The sequence below is a fragment of the Phocoena sinus genome, chromosome 11 (genome assembly GCF_008692025.1).
Source record: "Phocoena sinus isolate mPhoSin1 chromosome 11, mPhoSin1.pri, whole genome shotgun sequence".
Classification (NCBI taxonomy): Eukaryota; Metazoa; Chordata; class Mammalia; order Artiodactyla; family Phocoenidae; genus Phocoena; species Phocoena sinus.
Window position 1 is genome coordinate 89458182 of NC_045773.1, and position 19588 is coordinate 89477769.

Consider the following 19588-nt stretch of genomic DNA (forward strand, 5'->3'; position numbering starts at 1 on the left):
GGATACAGTGTTTCTGAACCATGGATTTGTACTCCTTTTACACAGTTATGTACTTTTGTACCCTCTTTACCTATCCTACACTTCCTTTCTTTTCCACGTGTCTTTAATGGCCTTTTCAGTTAGTTCTTTTAAGAACTGCTTACTTCTATGCATCCCTTAATATTACACCATCAACTCAAAGCATAAAAACTACATTTTTGTTGCTTTTCTCCTTGCTAACCAAATCTTTCTATTGCCTTCAGCTATTTTTCAAGTTTCATATGGTATTCTAGCTTCTCTGAAGCTTTACAGTATGGTTTCATTCTCTTACATTTGTCTTGGGTCTGTTTCTTTCTGCTTATTATTTTTTTCCATCTTTTTGAAATTTGGACTAGCAAGTGAGCTCTTTGCTATCTGCTTCAGTTTCTTTAAGGTACCAATCACCATTCTTCTAAATTAGAAATATTTGCATAGTTGGCACTGTATTATTTGAGGGCTTTGCAAGATGTGCGAGTATTCTCTTTTAGAGTCTCATGCTGTGAATATGCCCTAGTTTCCCCAAGTTAATCTTGCTGCCTGTATCAGTTAGGACGGTCAAGCTTAGGCTGTGTTGACAATTCTAAAATCAAAACGGTTTATGACAAGTTAAATCTCTTGTTCCCGTTCCACGTCATCTGTGGGTCAGCTATGGCTCAGCTTCATGTTATCATTATTCCATATCCCAGGCTGATGGACCTGCCTCTACCTATAACATTGCCTGTCTCAAGGGAAAAAAGAAAAGATACATGTTATTCTTACAGTTTCTGCTCTAAAGTGACATATGACACACTTTTACCACTTTTCTTTGGCCAAGACATTCGTGCACATGGCCACCCCTAATTTGAACAGGATAGAGTTGCATAATGCCCTGGTAGGAAGGATCATGAGTCATAAAATCTACCACAATCCATCCTCCCAGTCACCAAATACTGAGTTCAACACCACCAGATAGACAGGTCCTTTTATTTTTTCCTTTAGTACTGTAATGATACTGTTCCACTGTCTTTTGGCTTTTGTAGCCTCCAGTGATAAGTCAGCTGTCCTTCTTATCTTTGTTCCTTTTTGTCTTTTTCTCTGGCTATTTTTACAATTTTCTTTTCATTATAAGTTTTCAGCAATTTAATTATGATGTGCCTTGGTTTGTTTTTCTTAATTTCCTCTACTTTGCGTACAATGAATTCTTTCAATCTGTACATTTCTAATTTTTATCACATTTGGAAAAATTTTGGTCATCATTCCTTCAAATATGTTTCTTTCCCCTTCTTCCTTTTTTGTTTTTTTTAATCTCTAGGATACCAATTACACGTATGTTAGATTGCCTGAGAGTTTCCTAGATCACTGGTGCTCTATTCTTTTTTTTTTTTATTCTTTCCCCCACCCCACTTTCTACTTCATTTGGAAAAATTTTATTGCGTTTTCAAGGTCACTGATTTTTTTTCCTGCAATGTCTAATCTGACATTAATCCAAACCAGTGTATTTTTCATTCTATGTATTTTATTTTTAATTTTTAGAAGATTCATTTGACTCCTTTTATATCTTCTACATTTCTCATCATGTTCATGCTCTCCTCAATCTCAACCTTAATGAGCGAATATGGAGCATATTTATAATAGTTATTTTTAACATCCTTGTCTGTTAATTTGATCATTTCTATTACTTACGAGTCTGAATTACTGATTGATTTTTTTATGGGTAATATTTTCCTAAATCTTTGTATGCCTTTCAATTTTCTTTTGTATATAGGACATTGAATTTTATGTTGTGGAGTGGAGGATTTTGTTGTATTCCTTTAAATGGTGTTGACCTCTTTGTCTGGGATTCAGTTAGATTACCTGGTCTTACTTTGTTTCTGTATAGGATTGAAGCTTTGTTAGGTTAGGTCCAGAGTGGCCTTTATTCTAGAGATAATTTGACCCTACAACTAAGATAATTTTCCTCTAAGTATTTTACCCAATGCCTCATTTATTATGAAACTTCATGAATCTGACACAAACAGAAACTACTCTCAGCCCATGGTTAGCTTCAGGAATTGTTCAGCCTACTTATTTCCAGTGGTTCTTTTGCCAGCTTTGGATAGTTTATTCTCATTCATGAGCAGATTGGTACTCTGCCAAAGACTCAAGGGGACATCTCTGCAGATCTTTCAAGCTCTGTCTTTGTGGAGCTTCCTTTGCTCCAATATTTTGGCCTCCCTATTCCAATCAATGTCTCTAAGACTCAGTGAGATTCCATGGCTTTAATCTGCTTCCTCTGTCCCTGCACAGCAGAGAGTATACAGGCTCTAGGTGGTAAACCGGGGCAGTCATACAGCTTTCACTGTAATCAGGGATAATAATCATGTGCTATCTGCCATGTAATGTCTGATAACAATTGCTTTATATATGCTGTCTGATTTCTTAGTTAGTTAGGGTGAGAAAGCAAATCTGGTCCCGTTACTCCCTCCTAGTCATATCCAGAATTTTCTTACTTTTCATTTAGTAGAAGGATGACTTTAACTATACAGGCTATGTCACTGTGCTTGTGGTTGCTGTGTTTTATTTGAGAACACTGATGAGCGAGAGGGGCATTAAGTATTACCCCACAGTGTGGGGCTAGCATATGTGAAACATAGTTCATATATACTGTCCATCTTGAATAATGAACTGATACTTATTAGTTAAGGAAATATTTTCAGGCCTCAAAAATGAGAAGTTACATTTGCTTGAGATGTTAATATGAATATTCCCATGTGCAGAACTCAATCCAACATAGTGGGTTTTGAACACCATTCAAATTTTTGGGGGGAAGAAAAGATATGTAAGGATAGGGAGTTTACACATACCAAGCAAAACTTGACTTTTTAAAATAAGATATAATATAAAGGCATGTAAACACTTTGGCCGTATTTTGATAACTGTCCCTAGGTGAATTTAAAAATGTACTGTTTAAATATTTGTCATGACCAAAACTTGGATAATTTTATCACAAAATTTCGTTGAAAAAACCTTCCCCAAATTGCTGGCTCTGTGAAACATTTGAAATGTTCATTTACAGATGCCAACTATTTCTCTACATACCAGTGGTCTCAGAGAATATAAGCCTATGCTTATGGCAGACAGTTTTAGAATTTTCCCTGCATATGTATTAGTTTTCATGCAGACCAAACAAAAATAATAGAAAGCAAAGGGAAAGTAGATTTAGTATGTATCAGGACCCATTGTCAATCATGTCCTGTATTTATTTGTCTGTTTGTTTTGTCATCAGATATATTTTGGTGTGAAACTTTTTAATGGGTAATGACTCTCCAACCATGTTATACTTTGATAGATTCTGGGCTTTTTTTGTAAAATGTATCCTAAATTTAAAACATACAACAAAAAAGCCTCTTGTTCATAAAACAACCAAGACAGATTTTTACCAGTTATATAAAATAGAGTCAAAATGTTAGTATTTGCTTATATATTCCTAAATAGATATTAAAGAATGATATCACCAACACCAAAATGTTTGAACAACATGAACCTTGATTAAAATTCACTTTTCTTCTGATGAACTGCCCAGATTTCAACAAAACCTTCACCCCCAGCATATAGCTAAAGCAATCATAGTATTTGAAGGTGCTGGCATGTTTTAGTTTTATTCCTGATTTTTTTTTCATTACTACTCAGGAAGAATAGTATGCCAGATTCAAATATATGAATATACTATTTTAAATTGTCTGTCTTTGAAATTTTAACTGCTTTTTTGTAGTTTTGAAATTAATATGTATGTTTCTGTAATTAACTTGATATATTTACAATCTTTTAAAATTTTTCTTTCAAATGTCACTGTCATTCTGAATCTAAAATATCATAGTTTTTTCTTTCTCACAGGATAAAGATATCTTCAATTGATTTTACATATTTTTTAAATTAAAGAAAGTCATTTATGTCAAAAGAGCAAAATGCATGTAATATTTATTATATTCAGCATTAATATCTCCTTTGCCATTATGTGCTGTTACATAATGACATAATGGAGGGATTATTTTCATAACTGATATTATACGTCCTACCTAAAGGCCATAAGATTTCTCTTATGGCTCCAAAGATATTCCTGCTACCCGTTACTCTAGTCTATTAGACATCGTAATTATGTAATTAGATGTTCTTTAAAGACTATCTCAGGCACCCCATAGATTAAAATGGTTCCTCTGAAGCAGTTACCAGATCTGTTACGTAATTACATAATTAAGTTCATGTAGTAAAAATCTTAACCCTTCTAAAAAATAAACAGTCTGCAATGGAGCAACAGATGACTTTGATTGCAAACTGGAAGTGGAAAGAAAGTGGTAATATATCCAATGTCAAAAGTAAAAGTCTCTCAATACTAATTTTTATATTGAGATCTCATCCCTCAAAAGAAAGCTCAAAGGAGTTGGATCTGGCCTCTCAATTGTCTAGAACATTGGCTGATGGTTTCATTAGCAGCATTTCAAGAGAATTTCTTCTCCATAAACTTGTCAATCCACCTTCCTCAGAAATATTCATAAACTCAGTATAGTTAGGGGGCTACCAAAAAGATAAACAGTGACTATAAAATACTAAATAAAATGAATGTTCTTCATATTGTCATTTAGTGTATTTTAAGTCAATTAAATTCTGCTACATCCTATGTAGCTCTAGTGTATAATCTTAAATTCCAATTACTTATATGCATTTGCAAATTAAATAAAATGAAATCTGGAGTTAGTACCCATCCCAAAGCTCACAAAGATAATACTTTTTAAAAACACCATTGGCACAGAAATACATAGAAATTATGTTACTAAATTACCCAAATACAAAATCAATGTATGTGAAATATATCAACACTGCCCTCCGATGTTGGCCCCCCATACTATATGAGACAGACACAAAGATCCATCAATCTATAGGGGAATAGACGTTCAAGGCAAAAAGTCATTTAACCCTTAATTTGTCCTTTCAAAACACCCTATCCTTTAGACTCCACAAATCCCCAAGTCACCTCAACCCTTGACTTGCATACTGTACCAAACTGATTCTTAATGGCCATTTTACCAGGTCTCTTAATTCTCTCTACCACCAACCCCATGTTAAATTTTACATCCCGTTCATTTCTTAATTGCTTCTCACCTCTCCATTCTCTTCATCAGTTAATTTGGAATGTTGTCTTCTATGACTGTATTTCCACTTTGAAAAAAGCTGTCAGTGACAGCTCCAATGTTTAGTGGCTGCTAATTTTTAAAGAAGGAGTATTTCAAACCAAAGAGCTTGTGTTTCCTCTGTATTAATTCACTGTATTGGTTTTCTACGGTGACACAACAAACCATCCTAAAGGTTAGAGAGGCTTAAAACCATGATTTATGATTATCCCTCCCAGTTTATACCATGCTGATGGAAACTTCAACAGCTACAACACCTCTGGAAAGGAACCTTTACAGTATGTTCACCCTGCTTGACCCAGTCATGCTACTTATTGGAATTAAGTCAGAAAATATACTAAACTACAGAAAAATCTTTTCACACAAAGATGTTTATCCCAAGATTATTTTATGGATGAGGGAACTAAGATTTGAAGAAGCTGAATCACTTCCTTGAGTTTACAAAAACAGAGGAATAAGAATTGGAACTCTCACACTCTGTCTTCACATTCCTGCATTCATGACCTTACTATACCCCTTCTGATGAAAAGCTTTAGCTTAAAAAAAAAATCACACACACACCATTTTAGAGAGAATACAAATGCAACTAGTTTACAAAATAAAATATGCAGGAAGCAGCAAGACTGGAAGAATATAAACTAAAATACTGATAACAGTTGCCTTTAAGTGGTGATACTCTGGGTTGTTTTCCCTTCTCCTTTATATGTTTTTAAGATGTTCTAAAATAAAAAAGATTTTTTTAGTCCCATAGGGGAAAGGAGGATTTTTTTTTAATCCTGAGCTGCTATTCCTTTTTGTGCAGATAAGGGCCCCAGCTATGTGCATATCTATCACAAATAACCTGGGGATGTAGAATTTTAACACAAGCTAGTAACGTTGGAATTAAGAAAGGAACCTGGGGAGATCCTTAAAAGTTAGGAAGACAAATGCTGCCTTTCACTTGATAAGTGGTAAGCATGGAAAACATTCTTTCCAGAATGAGGATTATTTAAATAAAGGTGTCTGGCAGAAGAAAGGCTCCAGGGGCTTTGTCAGCAGCCAAAGTGCAGGGGATCACAGAGTTCCTGGAGTTCTGCTGAGTCAGATTTACCAATGCCTGGAAAGAACCAAGACAGCAGAAGCTTTTCTGATATAAATTGCAGATTACGGACGAGGTATGCAACTGGATCTAGGTTTCTTGTTAATCATGATTGATTGATTGATTGATTAACTCTTGCACTAAGCTTTACATAGATTCAACAATATAAATTGAATAAAATATTTATGTTCACTCTTTTATTAAAAATTAATTTTGTAAACGATATATTGAATGGAAAGCAGGCACATCCTTATTTTCTCACTGAGTACATCTGACTGTTTCAGTCTCCAAGACCCCAGCCTTGTGGTAGTTTATCTGAACAACTGACAACGTAACACACGTAGATCTGTGGTTATTAGCCTTACAAACCCAAATCTCTGTTGGCAGCAAATATCACAGAACTGTAAGTAACACAATGATTCAAGAGGTTCCTTTCACTGTCCATCCCTGTATTTGCACTTCCTTCTTTAGTGACTAAAAAGGGCAGCAACAAGGGGAAAAGGTAACTTAAAAACGAATAAGCAAGAGCTCATCCCAATTATTAGATTTCCCCTTTCTTTTCAAATGAATTTTTGAAACAAAACCAAAAAAAAACCCTAGTCCTGTAGCATTTCAGTAATTTACTAAGTTCTAAGGTAACTGACATTTTTTTAAAAAAAGAGCTTCACATAAACTTAATTGACTAATTATAGCAGGGAAAATGTGAGAAATTATACACATATCCAGAAAAGTCCCCATCAAAGGAACAGAAAAAGAGTAAAGAGCCCACTGCCTGCATTTCTTCTGGCTTGTCCCTTTAATCTTCTATTTCTTCTGTGAATTGCTATTTAACTTGATTTTCACTTGCCTTCAAGAATTTGGAAATCTAGGTCTAAAACCTTTAGTCTATATAGAAATATGGTACATTCTATGGTGTGCCATAATATGGTACACATTCACAAAAACACAGAACCAGCTTAGCATGCTTCTACACTGGCTTCTCATACAATCAATAAAGCTTATAAAGCCTTTTTTCTGGTCTTTGTTTCATCCAGACTAACTGTGCTATACAGATAACTCCTAAAAAGTCAGAAAGATTGACCATTTATTGAGTAAACAGTATTCTAACTACAGTGAGAATGTATTGATTGCTTACAGTTTACACTTATTTTACATAAATATTTTATTTAAAATATAATCTCCAAGTTGGTTCCAGTATAACTGGCTTAGTGCCTTCTTCAGGGATACAAAGGTTGCCTATAGTAGTTTCCCAGGCTTGTCCCTCTAGTATCTCTGGGGTTGGTGCCAAAACCTAATTAACACTGAGCAATTTGAATTTTAGACATGAAAGGAAACTTGGACACCAATAAAATCTGTCTTGTAAAGACACTGCTGCTTCTCTGAGCTGAGGAAGTTTAATTATTGTCGCTTTTCTCAGAGTCTGCAGCATGATTGTGATTATCCTTAGTAAATTACAGCAAATATCTTCCTTTCCTTGAAGATGAGTCCCTTCACTATTCTCTTATTCATCATCCACTTCCAGCCCTTTTCCTCCTCTCCAACAAGGTCTCCCCACCCTTCAAAGTCAAGCTCAATTAATTCTTGACACTACTGTGGGCCTTTTTCATCATTCCATCCAAAACAGATAATTCTTTTTCTGAACTCTATGGCATTCAATATCCACACCGTCTGTTTGGGTTGAATTGTGTCCTCCAAAAAGATATGTTGAAATCCTAACTTCTGGTGCTTTTTAACATGACCTTATTTTGAAATAGGGTCTTTGCAGATGTAATCAAGTTAAAATGAGGTAATTAAGTGGTCCCTCATCCAATAGTATTGGTGTCCTTATAAGGAGAGGAGAAGAGATATACAGGGAGAATGCCATGTATAGACTGAGGCAGAAAATGGAGCGATGCATCTGCAAGCCAAGGAGTGTCAAGGATTGCTGGCTATCACCAGAAGCTAGAAGAGAGAGGCATGGAACTGACTCTCCCTCAGAGTCCCTCAGAAAGAACAAACATGCTAACGCTCTGAATTCAGACTTCTAGCCTCCAGAACTGTAAGAAAATAAATTTCTGTAATATCAAGCCATCAATTTTGGAGTCCCTTGTTATGGCAGCCTTAGGAACTTATATACCATCCACTTGCAACCCTTTCTTTCCATGTATCACCTGGTTACCTATCTAAGTCCATGCCTATATCCTTAACTTAAAAAAAAAAAAAATTCCTTAGAGAGAAACCAGATCTTAAGTTTTTATTCTTATACCGAGATTATCTCATATTTATGGTAGGGTTGCCAAATAAAATACAAGACAGCTAGTTAACTGGGCATCCTGTATTTATATTTGCTAAATTGGGCGACTATAATTTATGTACAAAAGAGATGATCAGTAAATACCTGAGGAAAAAATGGATGAATTCCTAGTTTATCAATTTTATGAAAAGTTCTTTCTTAATATTTATAACAATCAATCATCAACAGGTATACACTGAGAAACTTTAACCTACCTTCTATTAAACTTTGGTGGCCCACACCTGGAATATTGATTAAGATATTATAAGGGTACATCAGAAGTAGAGAAGACCAAAAAATAACAATTACGATGGTCAGAAATATAAAGGCAGGTGCCATTGTGAAGACAGGAACTCAAGAATTTCAGACCCTGCCATTTGAAAAGGTTGACTTGAAAGATTCATTATCAAAATCTAGAATCATAACAGATACACTAGTGAAATGATTAGTTCACCAAATCTATAAAGACTATGCTGAGAATGAAACTAATATTAAATGATTACTTTTCTATTTGTCATGCCTTTACATACATTAATCCATTTCACCTATGTTAGGATGTAGGTATTATTACCCCTGTATTTCAGAGATAAGAGAACTAAGGTTTGGAGGGCAGAGTCAGAATTCAAACCCAGGATGCAAGACCTATGCTCATTCCACACTCCCAGATTGCTTCTCTAAACCTTTCTTCCCTGAGCAGTGCAAATTAGAAACAATTAAAGGAAGCACATATTTACTAAGTAGATAATACATATTAAAAACCCGTTGATGCAGAGAGCAGCCTGGCAGCAAATATAAAGTGATGCAAAATTGATGGATAAAGTTATGAGTTAGAAAGCCATTAGAGGAAGAGGACTCACACAGAACTCACCTTTAAAACTGACATCAGAAGCTACTAGAACTTCTAGAACACCTAGCTAAATTGACTTGGGGTCCATTTCAGGATGACCTTGTCCATACTCCTGTGCAAATGATCGACTTAATGCAAGTCCGTTTACTTCATTAGCATTTGGGGAGCTATAAAAGCTGGATCATGTATTGTAAAGAGCACTGTACTTGTAATGATGGAATCTCAGCCTGCTTCATTCTGTTACTTATTAGATGTGTGACAACAGAATTAAGTCACAAGAAATCTTGGCTCAGTTTCCTCCTTTGTAAATAATAGACTGCTTTCTAAATTCCTATCTAGCAAACACTTATACTATATGCTGCTTTTATGTCATAATTATATCAGTGTTTTTCAACTGCTGTTTCCCCCACATCTTAAGCAAAATGCTTCTTTTCTTTACGTCTTTGTACTTCATTCATTTATTCTATAAACTGATCTCCTACTCTATGTCAGGCACTGTGCAAGGCACTGGGATATAAGTGATAAACAAGAGAGACAAGATCCTTACTTTTATTAAGATTAAAAATTAAGATTAAGGGGGACTTCCCTAGCAGTTCAGTGGTTAAGACTTCACCTTCCAATGCAGGGGATGACGGTTCAGATCCCTGGTTGGGGAGCTAAGATCCCACATGCCTCAGGGCCAAAAAACCAAAACAAAAGACAGAAGCAATAGTGTAACATATTCAATAAAGACTTTAAAAATGGTTCACATCAAAAAGAACTCAAAAAAATTAAGAAAAAAATAAATAATTAGAATGGTCAGAATTAGGCAGAGGTCATTGTCAAGAGAGCCTAAAATAATAAATAAATAATTACAATTTTAATAAATGTTTTGAAGGACAATTATAGAGTCGTGAGAAACTATTTAACACTTTAACTTGATTTAAGTCTCTAGGGTGAAGGAAAACTTCCCTGAGGAAATTAACATGTAAATTTAAACTTCAAGGGTGATGAGAATTTGGCAGATAAAGAGGTTGAGAAAGGGCACTCCTGATAGAAAGAACATCAAATGTGAAGGCTCTGATTCAGGGAGGAGTTTGGTACTAAGAGGAAACAAAAGAGGTCAACACAATAAAGTGTAGTCAGGGCGAATACAACAGTTTAAGATGTGGCTGAACAGTCACAAAGGGAGAACCTGGAACACAGAATGCAGTTTAAAAGTATAGAATGGACAAGGCTTACATGCTTATTAAAATATACTCTCTTTGAGGGTGCACTGGAGTTATCCAAACAGAGGAAGGTAGGGGGGCATTCTAGGCAGGGATGAAAACATGCAAAGCCATGAAGTTTAGTTGGGATAAAAATAAGCTATTTTGAATTCAAAAAGTCACGGTTACATCAAAGGATACAATCAACAGAGTGAAAGGCAACCCAGAGAATGGAAGAATATATTTGCAAATCATGTATCTGATAAGGGGTTAATATCCAGAATATGTAAAGAATTCTTACAATTCAACAACAAAAAACAAACAAGTCTATTAAAAATGGGCAAAGGACTTGAACAGACATTTCTCCAAAGAAGATAAACAAATGGTCAGTAAGCACATGAAAGGACACACAGCATCACTAATCATTAAGGAAAAGTAAATCAAAACCACAATGAGCTACCACCTCACACCTGTTATTTGGCTATTAAAAAAAAAAACAGAAAATAAGCACTGGCGAGGATGTGAAGAAATTAGAACCCTTGTGCACTGCTGGTGAGAATGTAAGATGGTACAGCTGCTGTGGGAAACAGTATGGAGGTTCCTCAAAAAAAATATGAATTATCATATAATCCAGCACTTCTGGGTATATACCCTACAGAATCCAAATCAGGGTCTCAAAGAGACATTTATGCACCCATGTTGGTGGAAGGAACCCAGGTACCCATCAACAAATGAGTAAATAAACAAAATGTGGTATATACATACAATGGAATATTATTCAGCCTTTAAAAGGAAGGAAATCCTTCAATCCCCATGTTACAACATGGAAGAACCTTGAGGACCTCATGCTAAGTGAAATAAGCCAGTCATAAAAAGACAAACATTGTACGATTTCACTTACATGAGGTACCCAGAGAAGTCAAACTCATAGAGACAGACAATGGCATGGTGGGTGCCAGGGGCTGGAGGAGAAGGGAATGAGGAGTGGTTGTTTAATGGGTATAGAATTTCAGTTTTTCAAGATAAAAAACGTTCTGGGGGCTTCCCTGGTAGCGCAGTGGTTGAGAGTCCGCCTGCCGATGCAGGGGACACGAGTTCGTGCCCCGGTCCGGGAAGATCCCACGTGCCGCGGAGCCGCTGGGCCCGTGAGCCATGGCCGCTGAGCCTGCGCGTCCGGAGCCTGTGCTCCGCAACGGGAGAGGCCACAACAGTGAGAGGCCCGCGTACCGCAAAAAACAAAAACAAAACAAAACAAAAACAACGTTCTGGAGTGTTGCTTATACGATAACATGAATGTACTTAACATTAGTGAACTGTTCACTTAAGAACTATTAAAATGGTAAATTAAAAACAATACTCTTTTCTGTTTGGAATAGATTACAAAAAGGCATGAAGGAATAACAGGAAAACTACTTTTTTCTGCTACCTTTTAGATTAGGCATTTTTATTTTCTATTTTGTCTCCACTATCAGCTTATTGTTTGTGGTTTTTTGCTGGTTGTGCTAGGGCAGGAGTCCCCAACCCCCAGGCCATGGACTCGTAGCGGTAGCAGTCCATGGCCTGAGAACTAGGCCGCACAGCAGGAGGTGAGCAGCGGACAAGCAAGCGAAGCTTCATCTGCCGCTCCCCATCACTCACATTACCACCTGAACCATCCCCCTGCTCCATCCGTGGAAAAATTGTCTTCCATGAAACCGATCCCTGGTGCCAAAATGGTTGGGGACTGCTGCCCTAGGGTTTACAATATATATCTTTAATGTAAAAGAGTCTATCTTTGAATGGTACACTGTTTCACGTATTGTGTAAAGACCTTAGAACATTATACTCCAAAATCCTAAATTGTCACACATTTTAGCTTTGTGATATAAATACGCAACACATCGATAGTACTCTTTTTGTGTAGAGAACAATTAAAATGAAGAAAAATTTCCATTTACCTCAAATATGCCATTTCTTATACTCTTCATTTCTTTGTGTAAATCCAGGTTTCTGTATGATATTACATTCCTCTGCCTGAAGTCCTTTTCTGAACATTTCTTGTAGTCTGCTACAATGAATTTTCTCATATTTTGCTCATCTGAAAAAAAAGTGTTTATTTTTCCTTAATTTTTGAAATATATTTTCCCTAGGTTTCAAATTGCTGGTTGAAAGTTTGTTTTTAATTTAGCATGTTAAAGATGTCAATCGTCATCTAGACTCCATAGTTTTTAAAAGATAATTCTATAGTAATTCTTTTCTTTGCTCTTCTGTATAAATGTTTCTTTTTTCTCTGAGTACTTTCTCTTTCTCTTTGACTTTCAGCAGTTTGAATGAAAATTGCCTAGGAATGTTTTGAGGGAAGAGTACTATTTAGCTGGGTGTTTTCTGAGCCCCATGGATCTATAATTTTTGTGTCTTTCATTAATTTTGGAAAAGTCTTGGTCATTTTATCTTTAATGTTTCTTCTGTCCTGTACACTTTCTCTTTTTCTTTATGGATTCTAATTATATGCATATCAGACCTTTTGATACTGTCCCACAGCTCTTGAAGCCTCTTGTTTCTTTGTTTTACTTTTTTCTTTTTGTGTTTTAGTTTGGGTAATTTCTATTGAACTATCTTCAAGTTTGCTGTTTATTTCCTTAGTTTTATCAAATCTATGGATGAGCCCATCAAAGACATTCTACTTTCCTGTTACCATGCTTTTTGAAAATTTTCTAGCACTTCCATTTGATTTTTTTATGATTTCTGTCTCTGGGTTGTAATTCTCCATCTGTTCATTCATGCTGTTCACCTTTCCCACTCTTGCCTTTATAGTATTAATCATAAAAATTTTAACTTCCCTATCTGATAATTTCAACAATTGGGCATAACATGAGTCTGGTTTTGTTAACTTCATCTCCTGATCATCTGTTATCTTGGTTTTTGCTTTTGGTGTGTTGTTTTGTTTGAAAGCCAAACATCTTTTGTAGACTAAGCCAAACATCTCTTGTGTACAGGGTTAGATAAATAGTATGTATTCCTGCAAATGGGCACACTGTTTCCTTTGCTAGGTCTCTAGCATGCTGTGAGTCAACCTAGTCAAGAATTGAGTTGCTTTGGGGATTTATTGTTGCTGTGGTTTTTCCTAGTGCATGACAGGCTTCAAATTCCTTTAGTGTTATCTTATGCTTAGGGCAGGAGTTGATTCATCAGAGGGTTTTCCTCAGTGTTTGTTCTACCCACAGCTTCAGGTCTTTTATTTGCACTTGCACTTCAGAGAGGGTCTCTTCACATGCTTATACCCCTCTCCCAGCTGTAGACCACTAATACTTGTTACTCAGTGCTTGGTAGCCAGGTGGTGGAAACAGGGGGATGTTTTCTGTTGTTCTGGTTTAGCTTCGGTCTTTGACAGATGCTGTGTCACTGGGTCTCAGAGGTGGAGACTTCTTACTGTTCCCACCCCTCCAACCAGTAGCAGGAGATTTCTAATGATCTGGGCCCAGAGCATTTTCTTGTCCCACTAAGGGATAGAATATTTTGTTGTTGTTGTTCCCTTTTTCCAGCTGCAATGGGTTTTTAACTGTGGCCTGAAGGCAATAGAGTTTGGTACCCTTCTCACAGAAGCTGGAGGTTTTTGATCAGTAGGAAAAATAGGAAAGAAGGGCATTACATCTTCCTGCAATGCTGCTGTTCCTCTCCAGAGGGCCTGCACTGCAAGAAAGGCTTGCCCCTCAGTCTTTCTCATGAGTACCCATGGAGAAGAGGATGCAAGTGTTTCTGAACAACCCTTATGTCTATGGTTCTCACCGTTTCCATACTCTCATGCTAGCCAACATTCACCCTTTAGAATTTATTAAACTTTTTAGCTAAAACTTTCTTGCACAGTTGAATGAAATCCAATATCTGCTACAGGTAAGCAAGTGCTTGTTGCATTCCATTTCTATTTAGAAACACCAGTCTTACCTTATATTTTAAATTGTTTGTTTGTCCTAAGACGTAAGCTCTCTGATAGTTCAAGAAAAGTTGTGAATTCAACAATTAACTGCCTTTTTGTTGTGGTGAGAGTAAGAATGGTCTCTTTCCAGTATTCTGCATCCCAAGTGGGAGCCAGAAATTCCCACTTCACTTTTAGTTATCACCGAATTTCTCTCCTTTTAGCAGTAAAACCTAAAAAAGAAATTGTCTATACTCACTTTCTTCAATTTATCTCATCCCATTTTTATATTTTTCCCCTACCACATATGAAAGTTTATAAACTATAAGATTATCGGTGACCTACAAGTTACAAATCCCTGAGTTAATATTTAGTCCTTATCCTAATTAGCATGTCAACAGTTCTTAACACAGCTAGCCTCTTCTGTCCCCTGAGATATTTTCTTATTTGCCTCCAGGATGTCACACTCTCTGGATTCATCTCCTCCCTTCATGGCTACCCCTTCTTGGTTTCCGCCCTGAGAAGATTCCTTACCTTTCAATCTCTAAATGATACAGTATCCCAGGAATCACTCCTGGGACTTCTTTCCTCTATCTACATTCACACCTTCAATCTCATCTAGTCTCAAGGCTTTACATATCATCTATAAATTGATGACCCCAGATTAATATCTACAGATTTATATATATATCTGGAATTCTCCTCTGACCTCCAGATTTACATGTACAACTTCCTACTTGATGTCTCCATCACTTAGGATTTCTAGAAGGCATTTCAAAAGGAATATATCCAAATCTGAGCACCTGATCACCCTGGTAATACTGTTCCTCCTATAATCCTCCCCAACTCAGTAAATGGCAAAATCCATCATCAAAAAATCTACAAACAATAAATGCTGGAGAGGGTGTGGAGAAAAGGAACCCTCTTGCATTGTTGGTGGGAATGTAAACTGATACAGCCACTATGGAGATCCTTAAGGAACTAAAAATAGAACCACCACACGACCCAGCAATCCCACTACTGGGCATATACCCTGACATAACCATAATTCAAAAAGAGTCATGTACCACAATGTTCATTGCAGCTCTATTTACAATACCAGGACATGGAAGCAACCTAAGTGTCCACCCACAGATGAATGGATAAAGAAGATGTGGCACATATATACAATGGAATATTACTCAGCCATAAAAAGAAACAAAACTCAGTTATTTCTAGTGAGGTGGATGGACCTAGAGTCTGTCATACAGAGTGAAGTAAGTCAGAAGAAGAAAAATAAATACTGTATGCTAACACATATATATGGAATCTAAAAAAAAACAATTGTTCTGATGAACCTAGGGGCAGGACAGGAATAAAGATGCAGAGGTAGAGAATGGATTTGAGGACACAGGGAGAGGGAAGGATAAGCTGGCACAAAGTGAGAGAGTGGCATGGACATATATACACTACCAAATGTAAAATAGATAGCTAGTGGAAAGCAGCTGCATAGCACAGGAAGAGCAGCTCGGTGCATTGTGACCACCTAGAGGGGTGGGATAGGGAGGGTGGGAGGGAGACGCAAGAGGGAGGGGATAAGGGGATGTATGTATATGTATAGCTGATTCACTTTGTTATACAGCAGAAACTAACACACCATTGTAAAGCAATTATACTCCAATAAAGCTGTTAAAAATAAACAAACAAATGGCAAAAAGCACACTGCTGTTTGCTTATGATAAAAATTCTCACATCAATTCCTCTACTTCTTTTTTTTATTTTTTAATTTAATTTTATTTTTTTAAACAGCAGGTTCTTATTAGTCATCAATTTTATACACATCAGTGTATACATGTCAATCCCAATCACCCAATTCATCACACCACCACCACCACCACCCCGCCGCTTTCCGCCCATGGTGTGCATACGTTTGCTCTCTACATCTGTGTCTCAATTTCCGCCCTGCAAACCGGTTCATCTGTACCATTTTTCTAGGTTCCACATATATGCATTAATATACGGTATTTGTTTTTCTCTTTCTGACTTACTTCGCTCTGTATGACAGTCTCTAGATCCATCCACATCTCAACAAATGACCCAATCTTGTTCCTTTTATGGCTGAGTAATATTCCATTGTATATATATACCACAACTTCTTTATCCATTCATCTGTCGATGGGCATTTAGGTTGCTTCCAAGACCTGGCTATTGTAAATAGTGCTGCAGTGAACATTGGGGTGCATGTGTCTTTTTGAATTATAGTTTTCTCTGGGTATATGCCCAGTAGTGGGATTGCTGGATCATATGGTAATTCTATTTTTAGTTTTTTAAGGAACCTCCATTCTGTTCTCCATAGTGGCTGTATCAATTTACATTCCACCAACAGTGCAAGAGGGCTCCCTTTTCTCCACACCCTTTCCAGCATTTGTTGTTTTTGATTTTCTGACGATGCTCATTCTAACTGGTGGGAGGTGATACCTCATTTTAGTTTTGATTTGCATTTCTCTAATAATTAGTGATGTTGAGCAGCTTTTCATGGGCTTCTTGGCCATCTGTATGTCTTCTTGGGGAAATGTCTATTTAGGTCTTCTGCCCATTTTTGGATTGGGTTGTTTTTTTTCATATTGAGCTGCATGAGCTGTTTATATATTTTGGAGATTAATCCTTCGTCTCTTAATTCGTCCGCAAATATTTCCTCCCCTTCTAAGGGTTGTCTTTTTGTATTGTTTATGGTTTCCTTTGCTGTGCTAAAGCTTTGAAGTTTCATTAGGTCCCACTTGTTGATTTTTGTTTTTATTTCCATTACTCTAGGAGGTGGATCAAAAAAGATCTTGCTGGGATTTATGTCAAAGAGTCTTCTTCCTATGTTTTCCTCTAAGAGTTTTATAGTATCTGGTTCTTACATTTAGGTCTCTAATACATTTTGAATTTATTTTTGTGTACGGTGTTAGGGAGTGTTCTAATTTCATTCTTTTATATGTAGCTGTCCAGTTTTCCCAGCACCACTTATTGAAGAGACTGTCTTTTCTCCATTGTATATCCTTGCCTCCTTTGTCATAGATTAGTTGACCATAGGTGCGTGAGTTTATCTCTGGGCTTTCTATCTTGTTCCATTGATCTACGTTTCTATTTTACTGCCAGTACCATATTGTCTTGATTACTGTAGCTTTGTAGTATACTCTGAAGTCAGGAAGTCTGATTCCTCAAGCTTCGTTTTCTTCCCTCAAGACTGCTTTGGTTATTCGGGGTCTTTTGTGTTTCCATACAAATTTTAATATTTTTTTCTAGTTCCGCAAAAAATGCCATTGGTAATTTGATAGGGATTGCACTGAATCTTTAGATTGCTTTGGGTAGTATACTCATTTTCACAATATTGATTCTTCCAATCCAAGAACATGGTATATCTCTCCATCTGTTGGTATCATTTTTAATTTCTTTCATCAGTATCTTATAGTTTTCTGCATACCGGTCTTTTGTCTCCCTAGGTAGGTTTATTCCTAGGTATTTTATTCTTTTTGTTGCAATGGTAAATGGGAGTGTTTCCTTAATTTCTCTTTCAGATTTTTCATCATTAGTGTATAGGAATGCAAGAGATTTCTGTGCATTAATTTTGTATCCTGAGACTTTACCAAATTAATTGATTAGATATAGTAGTTTTCTGGTGGCATTTTTAGGATTCTCCATGTATAGTACCATGTAATCCGTAAACAGTGACAGTTTTACTTCTTCTTTTCCAATTTGTATTCCTTTTATTTCTTTTCCTTCTCTGATTGCCGTAGCTAGGACTTCCAAAACTACGTTGAATAATAGTGGTCAGAGTGGACATCCTTGTCTTGTTCCTGATCTTAGAGGATATTCTTTCAGTTTTTCTCCATTGAGAAGGATGTTTGCTGTGGGTTTGTCGTATATGCCCTTTCTTATGTTGAGGTAGGTTCCCTCTATGCCTGCTTTCTGGAGCGTTTTTATCATAAATAGGTGTTGAATTTTGTCAAATTTTTTTCTGCATCTATTTAGATGATTATGTTGTTTTTCTTCTTCAATTTGTTAATATGGGGTATCACATTGATTGATTTGCATATATTGAAGAATCCTTGCATCCCTGGTATAAACCCTACTAATCATGGTGAATGATCCTTTTAATGTGTTTTTGGATTCTGTTTGCTTGTATCTTTTTTGAGGATATTTGCATTTATATTCATCAGTGATATTGGCCTGGAATTTTCTTTTCTCATAGAATCCATGTCTGGTTTTGGTAGCAGGGTGATGGTGGCCTCATAGAATGAGTTTCGGAGTGTTCTTTCCTCTGCAATTTTTTGGAAGAGTTTGAGAAGGAAGGGTGTCAGCTCTTCTCTAAATGTTTGATAGAATTCACCTGTGAAACCATCTGGTCCTGGACTTTTGTTTGTTGGAAGACTTTTAATCACAGTTTCAATTTCATTATTTGTGACTGGTCTGTTCATATTTTCTATTTCTTCCTGGTTCAGTCTTGGAAGGTTATACCTTTCTAAGAATTTGTCCATTCCTTCCAGGTTGTCCATTTTACTGGCATAGAGTTGCTTGTAGTAGTCTCTTAGGATGCTTTGTATTTCTGCGGCGTCTGTTGCAACTTCTCCTTTTTCATTATTAATTGTATTCATTTGAGTACTCTCCCTCTTTTTTTGATGAGTCTGACTAATGATTTATCAATTTCGCTGATCTTCTCAAAGAACCACTTTTAGTTTTATTGATCTTTGCAATTGTTTTCCTTGTTTCTATTTCATTTATTTCTACTCTGATCTTTATGATTTCTTTCCTTCTGCTAACTTTGGGTTTTGTTTGTTCTTCTTTCTCTAGTTCCTTTAGGTGTAAGTTTACATTGTTTATTTGAGATTTTTCTTGTTTCTTGAGGTAGGCTTATATAGCTATAAACTTCCCTCTTAGGACTGCTTTTGCTGCATCCCATAGGTTTTGGATCATCGTGTTTCCATTGTCATTTGTCTCTAGGTATTTTTTGATTTCCTCTTTGATTTCTTCAGTGATTTTTTGGTTATTTAGTAACATATTATTTAGCCTCGATATGTTTACGTTTTTTACGTTTTTTCCTCTGTAATTCATTTCTAATCTCAGAGTGCTGTGGTCAGAAAAGATGCTTGATATGATTTCAATTTTCTTAAATTTACTGAGGCTTGATT

The 19588-nt window shown here is 36.3% G+C and overlaps 1 long non-coding RNA gene across 1 annotated transcript in view; it reads right to left on the bottom strand.

The window, feature by feature from the left end:
- The window catches only part of LOC116761574, a 263648-nt gene extending 249018 nt beyond the window's left edge, over positions 1-14630 (bottom strand). Inside the window, exons 1-2 of the long non-coding RNA XR_004352061.1 lie at positions 14468-14630; positions 12484-12623 (exon numbers count right to left, since the gene is read on the bottom strand). This is a non-coding gene — a long non-coding RNA (uncharacterized LOC116761574). The remainder of the gene's footprint in view (positions 1-12483; positions 12624-14467) is intronic.
- Positions 14631-19588: the final 4958 nt, after the last annotated feature.